The sequence below is a fragment of the Hyla sarda genome, chromosome 11, assembly GCF_029499605.1.
Source record: "Hyla sarda isolate aHylSar1 chromosome 11, aHylSar1.hap1, whole genome shotgun sequence".
Classification (NCBI taxonomy): domain Eukaryota; kingdom Metazoa; phylum Chordata; class Amphibia; order Anura; family Hylidae; genus Hyla; species Hyla sarda.
In genome coordinates this window covers 84386893-84402953 of record NC_079199.1, presented here as the reverse complement: position 1 = coordinate 84402953, position 16061 = coordinate 84386893, and the positions used below count along the sequence as shown (strand labels likewise).

The following is a 16061-nucleotide window of genomic DNA, read 5'->3' as shown; positions in this document are numbered from 1 at the left end:
TCTGGCTGAAGACGCTCTCTGGTTTCCCTTTGTTCACATTTTTCACAAAAGCGCTGTGTGTGACCCCGCCTCCCCGCTCAGAAGGGGGACATTGTTCTAACTCCTACAGGTGCTGCCGTCCTCAAAACAACGCGTACCCGTGTCCGCGGCCTGCGCCGCTTAAAGGGACGCTGCATCCAAAACTCACTCTCTCTCTGCTGCCGAGACATCTATTGTCCCCTGGTATCAGACGGTAGCAATTAGCAATAATGTAATTAATAGGAATTTAAGGAAATGACCCCCCCCCCCAAACTCTTCAACCCCCCATGATCATCACTTTATCTCCAGTTCTGAGAATCTTTGCAAACACCTTTTACAAGAGAATCTGTCGCATTGAACATGAAGTCCAATCTGCAGGTGTCATGTTGTGGAGCAGGGAGAGCTGAGCAGATTGATATATCACTTTGTGGGGAAATATTCAGTATAACTTATTTAAAGGGGTACCCCGCTGCTCAACAAACTGTTCCGAACGCTGGAGCTGGCGCCGGGTGCTTGTGACGTCATAAACCCCACCCTTTCATGTCACGCCCCGCCCCCTCAATGCAAGTCTATGGGAGGGGGCGTGACAGCCGTCACGCCCCCTCCCATAGACTTGCATTGAGGGGGTGGGGTGTGACTATGATGTCGCCAGCTCCAGCCTTCGGAACAGTTTGTTCCATACGTTGAGCAGCGGAATTCCCCTTTAAAGGGGTTATCCAGGGGGAAAAAAAACTTTTTTATATATCAACTGGCTCCAGAAAGTTAAACAGATTTGTAAATGACTTCTATTAAAAAAATCTTAATCCTTTCAGTACTTATGAGCTGCTGAAGTTGCGTTGTTCTTTTCTGTCTAAGTCCTCTCTGAAGACACGTGTCTCGGGAACCGCCCAGTATAGAAGAAAATCCCCATAGCAAACCTCTTCTAAACTGGGCGGTTCCCGAGACACGTGTCATCAGAGAGCACTTAGACAGAAAAGAACAACTCAACTTCAGCAGCTCATAAGTACTGAAAGGATTAAGATGTTTTAATAGAAGTAATTTACAAATCTGTTTAACTTTCTGGAGCCAGTTGATACACAAGAAAAAAAAAATTTCCCTGGCTAACCCCTTTAAATCTCTGCAAATTCTGGACTAAGTAGTCAAGTGGGCGGTGCTTATCAGTGCTTGACAGCTATCTGTGTCGGGGGGAGGGGTGGAAATTAAAAGAGAAAAAAATCTACTAAAACAGAGAAGAATATACTTGTCCCTCGTAACGATCCACTTGTCCTGGTACAAAATAATTTTTACCAATATAGTATGTAAATAAGGTCTTTATTAATAAAAACTTGATAGGAAGACCAGTATGTCACCCCATTAGGTGGATAGGGCCCCTGATAAGTAAGTCCGCCCCATTAAAGGAATACTGCAGTGCAAAATAACTGATCCCGACCGTATATATTGGAGGGGAAAAAGCTCCTGGATAACTTGTCATTTATTTATATAAGTCTCTGCTCATTCTGGGCTTAATAGTCAAGTGGGCGGTCCTACTCTGTGACTGACAGCTCTCTGCACTGTGTATAAGTATGCGTGCAGAGAGCTGTCAATCATGGAGTAGGACCGCCCACTTGACTATTAAGCCCAGAATGAGCAGAGACTTCTATAAATAAACAAGTTATCCAGGAGCCTTTTCCCCCCACACTCTACAATCCATCTGTTCTGCTCCTCCTGCTCTATAACCTGGGGCCGGCAGACAGGAGCGTATTTATAGGTGACCGCTTTCCATTCAAATGGGAGGGATATAAACAGCCCAACTTATCCAGGTTTGGGAAACATCTCCCCTCATGTCCATTGGCTGTGTGTGTGGGAGCTGTACTCAAGTAAGGTAGGGTTGACCCCTATCCAATGAAAACGTTTGTGGTATACACAGTCAGCCGAGCAGAATGGGAGGCCCTCATATCACAGTAGAGAGGAGGAGATAAAGAGTGGGGTGCTCCCAGTGTGGTATTTTATGGAAAAGCAAAAAATGGAAATACCCGTCACCAACACCTATGGTAACGTACTGACCTTGAGTCGATAGTACAAAATGGTGGTGGGAAGCAAATGGCGACAGTCTGCTGCTCTCACCCATTATTATTCCGTCTTTCCAAGGAGGACGGACAAACATGCAAAGTAGGAGGAGTAAAAATGGGGGGTATGTTGAGAGCACTGCTGTCAGATGGCGAAGGTTGGAGTCAAGAAACGGTGTGAGCCAGCACTTATGCAGGACTAAATTTTATTGACAAAAGAAGTCAAGACAGTAAAAACAGGACAACGTGTTTCGGCGCTCACTGGCGCCTTCCTCAGGTCCACAATTATAAATATGTGCAGTCCTAGCCGGAGTTCCTGCGGAACTCCGGCTAGGACTGCACATATTTATAATTGTGGACCTGAGGAAGGCGCCAGCGAGCGCCGAAACGCGTTGTCCTGTTTTTACTGTCTTGACTTCTTTTGTCAATAAAATTTAGTCCTGCATAAGTGCTGGCTCACACCGTTTCTTGACTCCAACCTTCGCCATCTGACAACAGTGCTCTCAACATACCCCCCCATTTTTACTCCTCCTACTTCTCATATCACAGTGGGACCCCGCCAGGATCCATTCTTTTGAATTTGCCACATGTAGTCTAAAAGTAACCTCATTTAGCACATTTCGGAGAGTTTATTGGTTTTAGTGGGACTCAAAATTGTGGCCAACTACACTTTTTAGTTTTACAGAAAAACAGTACATGCCAGCTAAGGTGCTAAACGTACTAGCTTCTGACAACATTCGGCACTCCGCCTCTAGACATCTTATAAGGTTTCTGATCGCGGGGGTCCCACCGATGGGGACCCCTGCGATCTCGGCTGCAGCACCCCAGACATCCGGCGCACGGAGCAAACTTCGCTCCATGCCAGATGACTGGCGATGCGGAGGCTCGTGATGTCACGGCCACTCCCCCTCAATGCAAGTCTATGGGAATGGTCATGATGGACGTCATGCCCCCTCCCATAGACTTGCATTGTGGGGGTGTGGCCGTGACGGAACGAGCCTCTGGCACTTCACCCGGTCTCATGAAGCACGGAAGTGCGAGACAGCTGTAACCCCCGGCGTCCTTGCCCGCTCCACCTGCCTGAATGCTGTACGCTGCCATGCACATGCACTTTGGTTGACAAGCACAAAATAAAAGTCATCCTTGCAAGTCCGTTTTCGGGTGAGTGCCATCATTTCTTCTACATTTCTGCAAGATTGAGCACCACCCTTAGGACTGTATCCACACTTGCACTTTATGTGCGGACTTATGTTCACTCCCATTACAGCAGTGCCGGATAGTGTTTCTAGCTTGTTAGATTTGTAAATGACTTCTATTAAAAAAATATTTGTCCATCCAGTACTTATTAGCAGCTGTATGCTACAGAGGAAATTCTTTTCTTTTTGAATTTCTTTTTTTGTCTTGACCACAGTGCTCTCTGCTGACACCTGATGCCCGTATCAGGAACTGTCCAGAGCAGGAGAAAATCCACATTGCAAACCTATGCTACTCTGGACAGTTCCTGATACGGACAGAGGTGTCAGCAGAGAGCACTGTGGACAAGACAAAAAAGAAATTCAAAAAGAAAAGAATTTCCTCTGTAGCATACAGCTGCTAATAAGTACTGGAAGGATTAAGATTTTTTTTAATAGAAGTCATTTACAAATCTGTTTAACTTTCTGGCACCAGTTCATTTAAAAAAAAAAAGTTTTTCCACCGGAGAACCCCTTTAGGGTGCGTTCACACGCTCTTAGTTTTTGCGGGTTTTCCTGCTGCGTATATGAAAGTGGGCGGGCTCTTCTCGGCTGTCCATAGCAGATTGTCCGCGGCGGAATTTACGCTGCGGAAAATCCGCCGAAGTCCCTACTGACTTCAATGGGGCTTGCGGCGGATTTTCCGCAGCGTAAATTCCTCCGTGGAAAATCTGCTGCGGACAGCCGAGTAGAGCCTGCACCCTTTCAAATACGCAGCGGAAAACCCGCAAAAACAAAGAGCGTGTGAACGCACCCTTAGAGTCTCTGCACACGTACAGTATCCTGTGCAGATTTGATGCGGAGGATTTGAAGCTGTGCTCAGTCATTGAGTTCACATTGAAATCTGCAGCATCAAATCTGCGCAGAATACTGTACGTGTGAATATTTTAGGGGAAGTCTAATAGGAGGATTTCACCCCGGGCTATGGCCCTGGGGTCTGGTGTTTCTTAGATCCCAATGATTGATGGGATCACGGGACAATCTAATAGGATTTTATTACCCATTCAACCCCCTATACCAGTGCTGTCCAAACTGCAGGCATCCAGATGTTGCAAAACTACAACTCCCAGCATGCCCGGACAGCCGTTGGCTGTCCGGGCATGCTGGAAGTTGTAGTTTTGCAACATCTGGAGGGCCACAGTTTGGACACCGCTGCCCTATACGTTCAGCCAAATTAATAATGATTATCTGACCATCACTTCCGACATATGTATTACCTTATACGGGATGGAAGGTCCGAGGTTTAGAGTAATTCAGTCTATAATGTGAAAAGAAAATGGCCTATGGAGCCACGTGAGGGAAAGGATTAGACCATCACATAGATAGTCCTAATGTAAAGAGGTAGCAGTTCCCGTATACAGCAGTGGTTTACAACATGTGGATCTCCAGCTGTTGCAAAACTAAACTCCCAGCATGTTCAGACAGCTGTTAATGCATGTTGGGAGCTGTAGTTTCACAATAGTTGTATTAAAATCATTACTGGGATGGCAGCACTAGAGATGTAGAATTTCCGGGAAATGAAACATAAATAAATAAATGCTTTTTTTTCCACCCGAAAAAAAAAAAAAAATCTAATTATATTTATCAGTATGTATATAAAAAAATAAAATAAATAATAATTAGAAAAAATACAACATTCTATACTATTTTGCTAGTAAACAGAAAAAAATACCAGAAAAAAAAATAAAATCATGTTTCTTTTTTTTCCCCAATTTTTTCCAGGCCTTCCACACAGCACCCACCGAAGGCCGTAGCACCAGGTAAATGCTGAAGGCGTGGGGCAGACAGACAGTGCTTGGACCTCTAAGGCCATGTTCACACAGTATGCGCGTTCTGTGCCCATGGCAGAGGTCACAGAATAGAAAATCAGATACTCATCTGGCGCTCGCAGGATCCGTCCAGGTGGTCAATAAGGTAAAAGACTACAGGTGTGGTAAAGAGTTCAGTCTTTATTTCTTCATAAAGGACAGACAACGCGTTTCGAGGGATCGCCCCTCTTCCTCAGGTCATGGGTACAGAGACAGGTAACATAATGCTTTTTATATGCTCAAAAAGACCGCGAAAATCGGCTGGTTGGGTGACGTCACAGTCAGGTGTGCTGGTCAGGGAGGGGCAATGGGAAAGGTAAAGAAAAAAGAAAATAAAAATAATTTCTCTTTTCTTTTTTTTTTTTTTTTTTCCCTTCTTTCCTCTTCTCTCTCTCCCCTCCCTCTTTTTACCTGCTACTTTTTCGGGATATGAAGCAGGACATATGTACGATAATGTTTCCGTTTATCTGCTTCATATCCCAAAACGGAAACATTATCGTACATATGTCCTGCTTCATATCCCGAAAAAGTAGCAAGTAGCCCCTCCCTGACCAGCACACCTGACTGTGACGTCACCCAACCAGCCGATTTTCGCGGTCTTTTTGAGCATATAAAAAGCATTATGTTACCTGTCTCTGTACCCATGACCTGAGGAAGAGGGGCGATCCCTCGAAACGCGTTGTCTGTCCTTTATGAAGAAATAAAGACTGAACTCTTTACCACACCTGTAGTCTTTTACCTTATTGACCACCTGGACGGATCCTGCGAGCGCCAGATGAGTATCTGATTTTCTATTCTGTGACCTCTGCCATGGGCACAGAACGCGCATCTTGACAAAACCGCCTCGGCCATCTCGAGAAACGGAAGGATACAGGCTGCCGCGGATCGCACTATTTCGATACCAAGCCCACAACGGTGTCGCGCTCGCAGCGCGACGCAATAAGGTGAGCAACTTCCCACCCCCATTTTTTCTCTTGTCCCCACGAGGTAACGGCACAGGGTGCGCTGGTCTTTTGTTCCCTTTTTCTCCTCCCTTTTTAATGTTCACACAGTAGTCATATATGAGGAATGTCCGTCCGGTTCTGGCGGGAGCTAGGACCCCCTTTGAGATGTCCTGTCTCATGGGCTGCAATGCATTTGTGAGCCAAATCTGCAGAAAGAATAGACAGGTGCAGAGTGCAGCAGAGCTCCACTGAAATCAATGAGACTCTGCTGCAGCGGAATATTCCAGCAGAATTCCGTACTGACATTTTGCCGTGTGCACGTAGCCTTTGGGTACGTGCACACGAGCGGACCCATAGCATAATTTACGTTGCAGATCTGCTGCTGAAGGACCCCTGAATGGTGGCTTTACATGTGCCTGCTCGGAACGGAAATACGCGGCTACCAGCAGACACACTGCGATGTGTGAGTAGCTGCGTATGCGGGTGTACTCGCACACATTGCGGACGCTCCCCTTACTCCATGAGCTAGGCCGAGAGCTGCTGCGATGTGCGAGAATACTTCGCATGCGCGCTGCGACTCGCACATCGCAGTATGTCTGCTCGTAGTGGAATAGTGCATGTAAAGCCACCATGCAGGGGTCCTTCAACGGCGGATTTGCAATGTAAAATACGCTGTGGCTCCGTCCGTGTGAATGTACCCTTTTCCCCATATCCCCTGGCTCCAGAAAGTTAAACAGATTTGTAAATTACTTCTATTAAAAAAAAAAAAAAATCTTAATCCTACCAGTACTTATCAGCTGCTGAATTTGAGTTGTTCCTTTCTGTCTGACCACAGTGCTCTCTGCTGACACCTGTGTCTGTCTAAGGAACTGTCCAGAGTAGGAACAAATCCCCAGAGCAAACCTATCCTGCTCTGGACAGTTCCTGACATGGACAGAGGTGTCAGCAGAGAGCACTGTGGTCAGAAAGAAAGGAACAACTCAACTTCAGCAGCTCATAAGTAATGGAAGGATTAAGATTTTTTAATAGAAGTAACTTATAAATCAGATGATGATATGAAAAAAAAAAAAAAAAAAAAAAGGTTTTTCACCGGAATGTCCCTTTAACCCTTATGCCACTAACTGTTTCAAAACTACAACTCCCAGCATGCCCGGACAGCCTTTGGCTGTCCGGGCATGCTGGGAGTTGTAGTTTTGCAACAGCTGGAGGCACACTGGTTAGGAAACGCTGCTCTAAAATTCCTGCTAGTGTCAGGACTAGAGCCCCTCAACGCGAGTCAGGTTGCCCTATATGGGTTCTGCACTGCAACGCGTTTCGCCTGAAGCTGAACTCCCGCGAAACGCGCTGCATTGTGGGAAATAAAATATCCCTTACTTTTATCCTGGTCTCAGCTTTGTTTTACTCTGCCGGGGTTGGATGAAATCCCTTTATTATCTGAATCCTTTTGGCGTGGAGCGGCTGCAGACACCCGTTCTTGCCATGGTTGTACTCGGATGGAGTCGTTTACACCTTGCGGTTTGGTCTTACACTACGGAGCGCGTCCTGTTGTTGTTGTTTATCTCTACTATATGGGTTCTGGCACCTACACCTACACTTGCTTCTATATGTTCCGCAGCAGACTGGAGGACGCAGAGCAATAAATGACATTGCAGCAGCCTCCTACTCCTGATCCCGCCGGCACACCCGGTGACTGGAAACCTCCCTCTTGGTGAAGAATGTCAGGATCTGGACTATGAACGTGCTGGCGGAGCTGTGAGGATGGCGCATTCTACAACTCGGGTTTACAATGGGTTAGTGGATGGGCCCATGAGGCGGACAAATAAATCTCTGTTCTGGGGCATATCTTAAGCACATGACGGCTATTGTGCTGGGCGCACACCACGCAGCACTGAAGAGGACCGTCTACAACCCAAACAACACTGATGAGCTCCAGTGATAACAGGGGGGGGGGGGGGGGGATAAGATGGCTTATGTCAGACTAAACTGCTAGGAATTAAAGGGAACCTGTTCTATTAAAAATGCAGCCCACTGTGTTATAGAGAAGGAACTGAGCAGATTGATCGATAGCTATGTGGCAAAAGTTCTAGGATAACTTCATTTATTCATATAAATCTCTACTAATTCTGGGCTTAAAGGGGACCTCTCATCAGATAAACTTTTGCTATATTTTAGATTAATGAATGTTGAATAACTTTCCAATAGCATGTTAATGAAAAATAGGCGTCTTTCTATTGTATTTTTCCCGATCAGTCCCGTCAGCAAGCATTTCTGACTCATGCTGGAGTCCTAAACACTCAGAGCTGCCAGCCTGCTTTGTTCACAGCCAAACAGGCTGTGAACAAAGCAGGCTGGCAGCTCTGAGTGTTCTCCTTTGTGAACAAAGCAGACTGGCAGCTCGTAGTGTTTAGGACTCCAGCATGAGTCTGAAATGCTTGCTGCCAGGACTGGTAGGGAGACCCCTAGTGGTCATTTCTTCAAAGTGGAAAATTAAATAGATGCAATAACATGCAATTGTAAAGTTATTCTGCACACATTAATCTATAATATATCAAAAGTTTTTTTGATGAGAGGTACCCTTTAATGGGGTACTCCGGTGGAAATTCCTTTTTTATTTTATTTTTTTTTAAATCAACTAATGACAGAAAGTTTAAACAGATTTGTAAATTACTTCTATTAAAAAAAAAAAAATCTTAATCCTTCCAGTACTTCTTAGCAGCTGCATACTACAGAGGAAATTCTATTCTTTTTGGATTTCTTTGCTGTCACGACCACAGTGCTCTCTGCTGACACCTCTGTCCATGTCAGGAACTGTGCAGAGGAGAAGAAAATCCCCATAGCTAACCTATGCTGCTCTGGATAGTTCCTAAAATGCACAGAGGTGTCAGCAGTGAGCACTGAGGTCGGGACAGAAAAGAAATCCAAAAAGAAAAGAATTTTCTCTGTAGTATGCACAAGCTTATAAGTACTGGAAGGATTAAGATTTTTATTTTTTTTTTAAATAGAAGTAATATACAAATCTGTTTAACTTTCTGGCATTAGTTGATTTAAAAAATTAAAATAAAATAAAAGTTTTCCACCGGAGTACCAAGTAGAGATTTATATGAATAAATGAAGTTATCCTAGAACTTTTGCCACAAAACTATATATGAATCTGCTCAGTTCCTTCTTCTCTATAAGTGGACAGTGGACTGCATTTTTAATATAACAGGTTCCCTTTAATTCCTAGCAGTTTAGGCTGACATAAGCCATCTTATCCCGCTCAGCCAATCAGTGGCCACAGAGGTGTAATGTCTCAGGACAGGAAGGTCCTGTATGGCCCATAAGACACCAGACTGCACGGAGAACGGGGTTTGCGGCAGAGCTACGGGGGAATCAGGGCTTTGGAAGCATCATTTTATTTTTTTTATGGTTCCCCCACGCCCCAGCAGAACATTAAAGGGGTATTCCAGGAAAAAACTTTTTATTATATATCAACTGGCTCCAGAATGTTAAACAGATTTGTAAATGACTTCTATTTAAAAATCTTAATCCTTTCAGTACTTATGAGCTGCTGAAGTTGAGTTGTTATTTTCTGTCCAAGTGCTCTCTGATGACACCTGTCTCGGGAACCGCCCAGTTTAGAAGCAAATCCCCATAGCAAACCTCTTCTACTCTGTGCAGTTCCCGAGACCAGCAGAGATGTCAGCAGAGAGCACTGTTGCCAGACAGAAAAGAACAACTCAACTTCAGCAGCTGATAATTATTGAAAGGATTAAGATTTTTTTTTTATAGAAGTAATTTACAAATCTGTTTAACTTTCTGGAGCCAATTGATATAAATAAATTTTTTTCATGGAATACCACTTTGGTGAAAATATATATATATATATATATATATATATATTTTTTTTTTTATTAGAGTACCCCTTAAAGAGACCTGGCCCACGACCTATGATGCACCTAGGATTTCATTATATGTCAGCATTCTGTAGATATCTACACTCTAAGGCAGTGGAGTCCAAACTGTGGCCCTCCAGATGTTGCAAAACTACAACTCCCAGCATGCCCGGACAGCCAACGGCTGTCCGGGCATGCTGGGAGTTGTAGTTTTGCAACATCTGGAGGGCCGCAGTTGTAAGGGGTCGCTGTGCGTAGCAGATGGCCAGGGCTGTGTCCACTATTGTCCAGTTCCACAATTAGCATCCCCCCACTGCCCGTCCCATCATTCACACATGAAAAAGTAGATATAATCCCTATTCATGTCACTGAACAAGAAGCGGATCGCCAAGCCCGGGGCTCTGCTGCAGCTTTGGCCCTGGGGGGGTGGTGGTAAATCAGCTTAGCCTGCAAGTGACCACAACTGGCCCTGCCCGCAGCAGATGGCATGCTGCTATTTAACCACCGGAAACGTAATACACGGCGCACACAAGCTGGACACCTTGTTCCCTGAAGCACAGATGTACTTAACCCTTTGTACAATGGTCGTCTAGCTGCTGCGGTGCGGCTTATATCAATGACAAGGCTCTGCCGCCCGCAGCACAACGTGTTGTCCACCTAATCATGTCCGACAGCTTCATGACCAAACAGGTGTAATGTTTACTAACACGTCCAGAATGTACGACTATCGGTGCCAAGTAACGCCCATAACCAACAGCCCGCCCCCAGGTCCAGCAAAGAGAAGAGTCAGGCAGGTGATTTCCCTTAGGCTGCGTCCACACGGCCATCTAGACCCGTCCCGTTTTTCTCCCGTCAAAAATAAAAACAGGACTTTAAAATATTTAAAAAAAAATAAAAAAAACGTACAACAACAAATGTTATCCGCTTGGATCAGTTATTGTTCAGTTTAATAAACCCAAAAAAATTTGTTCTGCGCACATTCAGAAGTAAAAAACGGATTGAAAAAACTGATGCAAACGGATGAGTCTTTAAAAAAAAAAAACGAAATGAGTACAAACGGATGTAAACAAAAAAAAAATCCCATTGACATGAATGGGATTTTTTTTTAGACCGTTTTTAATCCGTTTACAGCCTGCAAGAACGGAACAGAAACGGGGATAAAAAAAAATAAAAAATGGGGACAGACGCTGTGTGAACGCGCCCTAAGGGTACGTTCCCACACGGCGTATTTGCTGCTGCGTATTTTATTTTCTCTGTTGAAGTCAATGGGTAGGAAAATACGCAGCACCAAATACGCAGCAAAATACGCCGTGTGGGAACGTACCCCTGAGTCAGTCTATCTGTCCTGAGGGATGTGCTATTTCACATGCATATACTTCATTTTAAACCAGTGTTTCCCAACCAGGGTGCCTCCAGCTGTTGCAAAACTACAACTCCCAGAATGCTGGGAGTTGTATTTTTGCAACAGCTGGAGGCACCCTGGTTGAGAAACGCTGCCATAGAATTTTGTGGTACCCCATATCCATCAATAAAGGTAGTAATTTGACTACATCGAATGCTAGAATACCGGCCCAGATACCCCATATCCATGAATGGCCTCCAATCATTAAGCTTTTTATTCTTTTTATTATAAAGTTGCTAACTCTGCGATTTCCACACTATTAAAAAAAAATTAAATTTACAGATTAAAAAAATTATAATAATAATTACATAGATCTCTCTCTCTCTCTCTCTCTCTCTCTCTCTCTCTCTCTCTCTCTCTCTCTCTCTCTCTCTATATATATATATCTCTATCTCTATCTATATCTCTATCTATATCCTTCCATCTATCTATCTTGTATTAAAAAAAATCAGACTAAAGGAGTTGTGCCCGCCAGAAAGCGGACCCTTTAATGAGCTGGGAGTCATGGCCTATCCCAGTATTAACCCTTTAATGACCAAGCAATTTTCTTTGCTTTTTCATCTTTCCTTCCAAGAGCTATAACTTTTTTTCTGCTAATATAACACCAGTGTTTCCCAACCAGGGTGCCTCCAGCTGTTGTAAAACTACAACTCCCAGCATGCCTGGACAGCCAAAGGCTGTCCAGGCATGCTGGGAGTTGTAGTTTTGCAACAGCTAGAGGCACCCTGGTTGGGAAACACTGTTTTAAACCCTCAAAATGGGAACGCTGGTAATCATCATTAGGACGACATCGAGGGGGACATCAGAAGAGGAGGAGTTCTGTGAGCTAGGACCATCCCGCTGATCAAGAGAATGAAGGGGCTTATGAATATACAGGCCATTCACTGGAGTGGGACAACCCCCTTTAATGTGAACAGTGGGGGTCCAAGGTTATGCACCCCCCACCATTGGCCTCTATTGTACTGTCTTAGTGAGCTGTCCTAAGATGTACATAAAGGGAGGGAGATGGTGTTCAGGTTTTATGGGGAGATTTATCATTGCTTTTAGAGCATTTTTTTCCCTATGTTTTGGCGCAGTTCAGGCGCAAGCAGCATATTTGGCGCCTTTTATGCGTCTTTTGATATAGACCGTTTCACTCTTTTTTCCTACTCGTAGAACTTTTTTTTTTCTGACCCTGCAGTGGTCACGTATTTACCATTTGCAACTTTTGTCAAAAGTCGCTATTTTGCGCGCAAAGGTACTTTTTTTTTTTAGGCGCAAAGCTACACCACCTACCACTAGGCGTGAGAATAATTTCTACTTTCCCCCAATTAAACCTTTAACCCCTTGTGGACGACAGCATCCCACTCCCCTTCTATGACAGGAGCTGAGCGCAGGTCATAGCTGGGGGGTCCTGGCAGCTATCTGCCACCAGGACCCATCTCTAATGTCAGACATCACTGATCACGGCGATGCCCGGCTTTAACCCCTTAGACACCGCAATCAAATTTGATTGTAGCATCTAAAATGCGAGTAAAAATGTCCCGGCAGCTCTGTGAAAGTAATTAAAAACACCTAACCTGCCAAATTCAGGACCCGGGAAAGTGTCTACTACTTCCCTCCCTCACAAGCGTCTAGATAAAGTTTATGTGGTAGAGCTTCTCCCACCACAGCAGAGCTGCGCAAAATTCATCCTCCTGCTGCACCTTCTAGATAAATAAGATGCACGCTAGTCAAACCCAACACCCAAATAAACATGGGAAAATAGTTCTACCGTAGACATTCTCTGATAAATCTGGGCCTATATACATTGGGGGAGACTTATCAAAACCTGTCCAGAGGAAAAGGTGCTGAGTTGCCCATAGCAACCAATCAGATCACTACTTTCATTTCTGAAAAGGCCTCTGCAAAATGAAAGCAGCGATCTGATTGGTTGCTATGGGCAACTCAGCACCTTTTCCTTTAGGTTTTGATAAATCTCCCCCAAATTAAAGGAGTACTCCAGCGCAACATAACTTATCCCCTATCCAAAGGGCAGGGGATAAGTTATAGATCGCGGGGGGTCCGAGCGCTGGGGCCCCCCGGAATCTCCTGGACGGGGCCGCGGCAGTCTGCAGGAAGTGCAGTTTCATCCCCAGCAAAAAACCGCGGCAGACACCCCCGCCCCTTCATGAATCTATATAGGGTACATGGAGGGGGCGTGTAAGCTGCCGCGTCATGTGGGGACGGAACGCCCCCTTTCCAGCATACTGCCGCGGCCCCGTCCAGGAGATCCGGGGGGGGGGGGGGGGGGGGGCAGTACTCTTCTCTGACCCCCCGCAATCCTTCGGATAAGTTATATTGCACTACAGATGTCCTTTAAGTACAATCATTGTATAATTAAACCCTCAAACTAATAACTGGGTTTTACCTTTATTACTTTTATGCCATTTTAAGCCTCCTGCTTGCTGTCAGTGAATAAGAAAATTCCTGTTTCCATTCAGACACTGAAATCCTACACCAAACTACAGCGTAGAGATAACTACACCTGAAAGCAGTCCAGAGAAAACCACATCAATTATATACGACACCAAGCGAGACACATACACAACCTTGGGGTGTAAGCAGCTTTCTCAAGCTTCTGAACGGCGATAATACATGTCAACACCGCCTCACTACTGCACAGGTAGGAATATCTGCTGTTCTGGACTCTAGGAAAGATGGGCGATATTAGCTGTTACTCAGCTTTTCCAGTGCACTGTACGTATGTAGTAGTTGCCCACAGCAGCCAATCAGATCGCTTCTCTTATTTTTAACAAAGGCCTCTGAAAAATGAAGGAAGCAAAATAATCAGTTGCTATGGGCAACTGCTCCACGTTTCCTCTGCAAACAGTTTTGATAAATCCCCAACCCATAGAGGTTAGAATAGACCCTCATACAGTGATCCCTCAACTTACAATGGCCTCAACATACAATAGTTTCAACATACAATGGTCTTTTCTGGAACATTGTAACTTGAAACCAGACTCAACATACAATGCTATGGGATCTGTGAAACGTGTCAATGGCCGGAAGAACTGACCAATCAGAATGGATATTTCACTGGTAAAACCCCTGTATTACTGAAGTGCATGCACTGACTGATGTCTGGTAGCGCCCCCTACAGTACTGGGAGGTATTACATGTTCTGTACTCTTTACCTGTATTACTGAAGTGTATGCACTGACTGATGTCTGGTAGCGCCCCCTACAGTACAGGGAGGTATTACATGTTCTGTACTCTTTACCTGTATTACTGAAGTGCATGCACTGACTGGTATCTGGTAGCTCCCCCTACAGTACAGGGAGGTATTACATGTTCTGTACTTTTTACCTGTGTAACTGAAGCATCTGGTAGCACCTGGTTGTGTATAACTAAGGCCTTGTTCTAAGGCCGAAACGCGTCACTGTACCTTGTTACCATCTGGTGAAATAAATATCATCCTCTGAGTTATCAGACGCTGGACTCCATCTTCTTTAACTGAAGCATCTGGTAGCGCCCCCTACAGCACAGGGAGGTATTACATGTTCTGTACTCTTTACCTGTATTACTGAGGTGTATGCACTGACTGATGTCTGGTAGCGCCCCCTACAGTACAGGGAGGTATTACATGTTCTGTACTCTTTACCTGTATTACTGAGGTGTATGCACTGACTAATGTCTGGTAGCTCCCCCTACAGTACAGGGAGGTATTACATGTTCTGTACTCTTTACCTGTATTACTGAGGTGTATGCACTGACTGATGTCTGGTAGCGCCCCCTACAGTACAGGGAGGTATTACATGTTCTGTACTCTTTACCTGTATTACTGAGGTGTATGCACTGACTGATGTCTGGTAGCGCCCCCTACAGTACAGGGAGGTATTACATGTTCTGTACTCTTTACCTGTATTACTGAGGTGTATGCACTGACTGATGTCTGGTAGCGCCCCCTACAGTACAGGGAGGTATTACATGTTCTGTACACTTTACCTGTACCAGGGTTACCTGCTCCTTTGGACACCAGGTGAGGGCGACTCCAATTTTTTTTTTTTAGGACATTATGTGTTCTGTACAGGACCCTGAAGAAGCTCCTGTCCTCTACATAGACCAGTGTTTCCCAAGCAGGGAGCCTCCAGCTGTTGCAAAACTACAACTCTCAGCATGCTGGGAGTTGTAGTTTTGCAACAGCTGGAGGCTCCCTGCTTGGGAAACACTGAAATAGACAGTGATTACAGCTCTCAGCAGATCTTTCTTACTTTTATATGTAAGGATTTGCTTTAGCTATATTAGTTATCTACTTATTTTTCTTTAATCCTCACTTTTTCCTATTTTTGGATGACATTTTGGTGCCTTTAGAACCAATTACCAGGTTTCCATAGAGTTCTGGTCTCAACATACAATGGTTGTTCCAGAACCAATTAATATTGTAACTTGACCACTGTATAAGCGCCGATTCTGTACCATTTTAGAGCAGCGCAGAGGAAATTAAGCGAGAAAATGATCCTGTTGCATTTCCTTAGTGTGAACATACCCCAAGTCTAGGTTCACACTATGGAATTTCCACCTGCAATTCCGCTTTGTAAGTGCAGGCAGTAATTCCGCTTACTAAAATGTACTGTATAGTGAAAGGGTTTCGGAATTTGTGAAGCGGAATTTATGAACAGAAAATCAGCTTGAAAATTTCCGCATGAAGAATGGCGTTGCTCATTCTTCAGGTGGAAATTCTCGCGGAAGACATTGCGGTCTATTGGAGACGCA

General features: G+C 44.7%; 1 protein-coding gene across 2 annotated transcripts in view; it reads right to left on the bottom strand.

Annotated features, from left to right (window-relative positions):
* The window catches only part of OTUD7B (OTU deubiquitinase 7B), a 102201-nt gene that overhangs the window by 66593 nt on the left and 19547 nt on the right, over positions 1–16061 (bottom strand). The gene's annotated exons all lie outside the window — the stretch shown is intronic.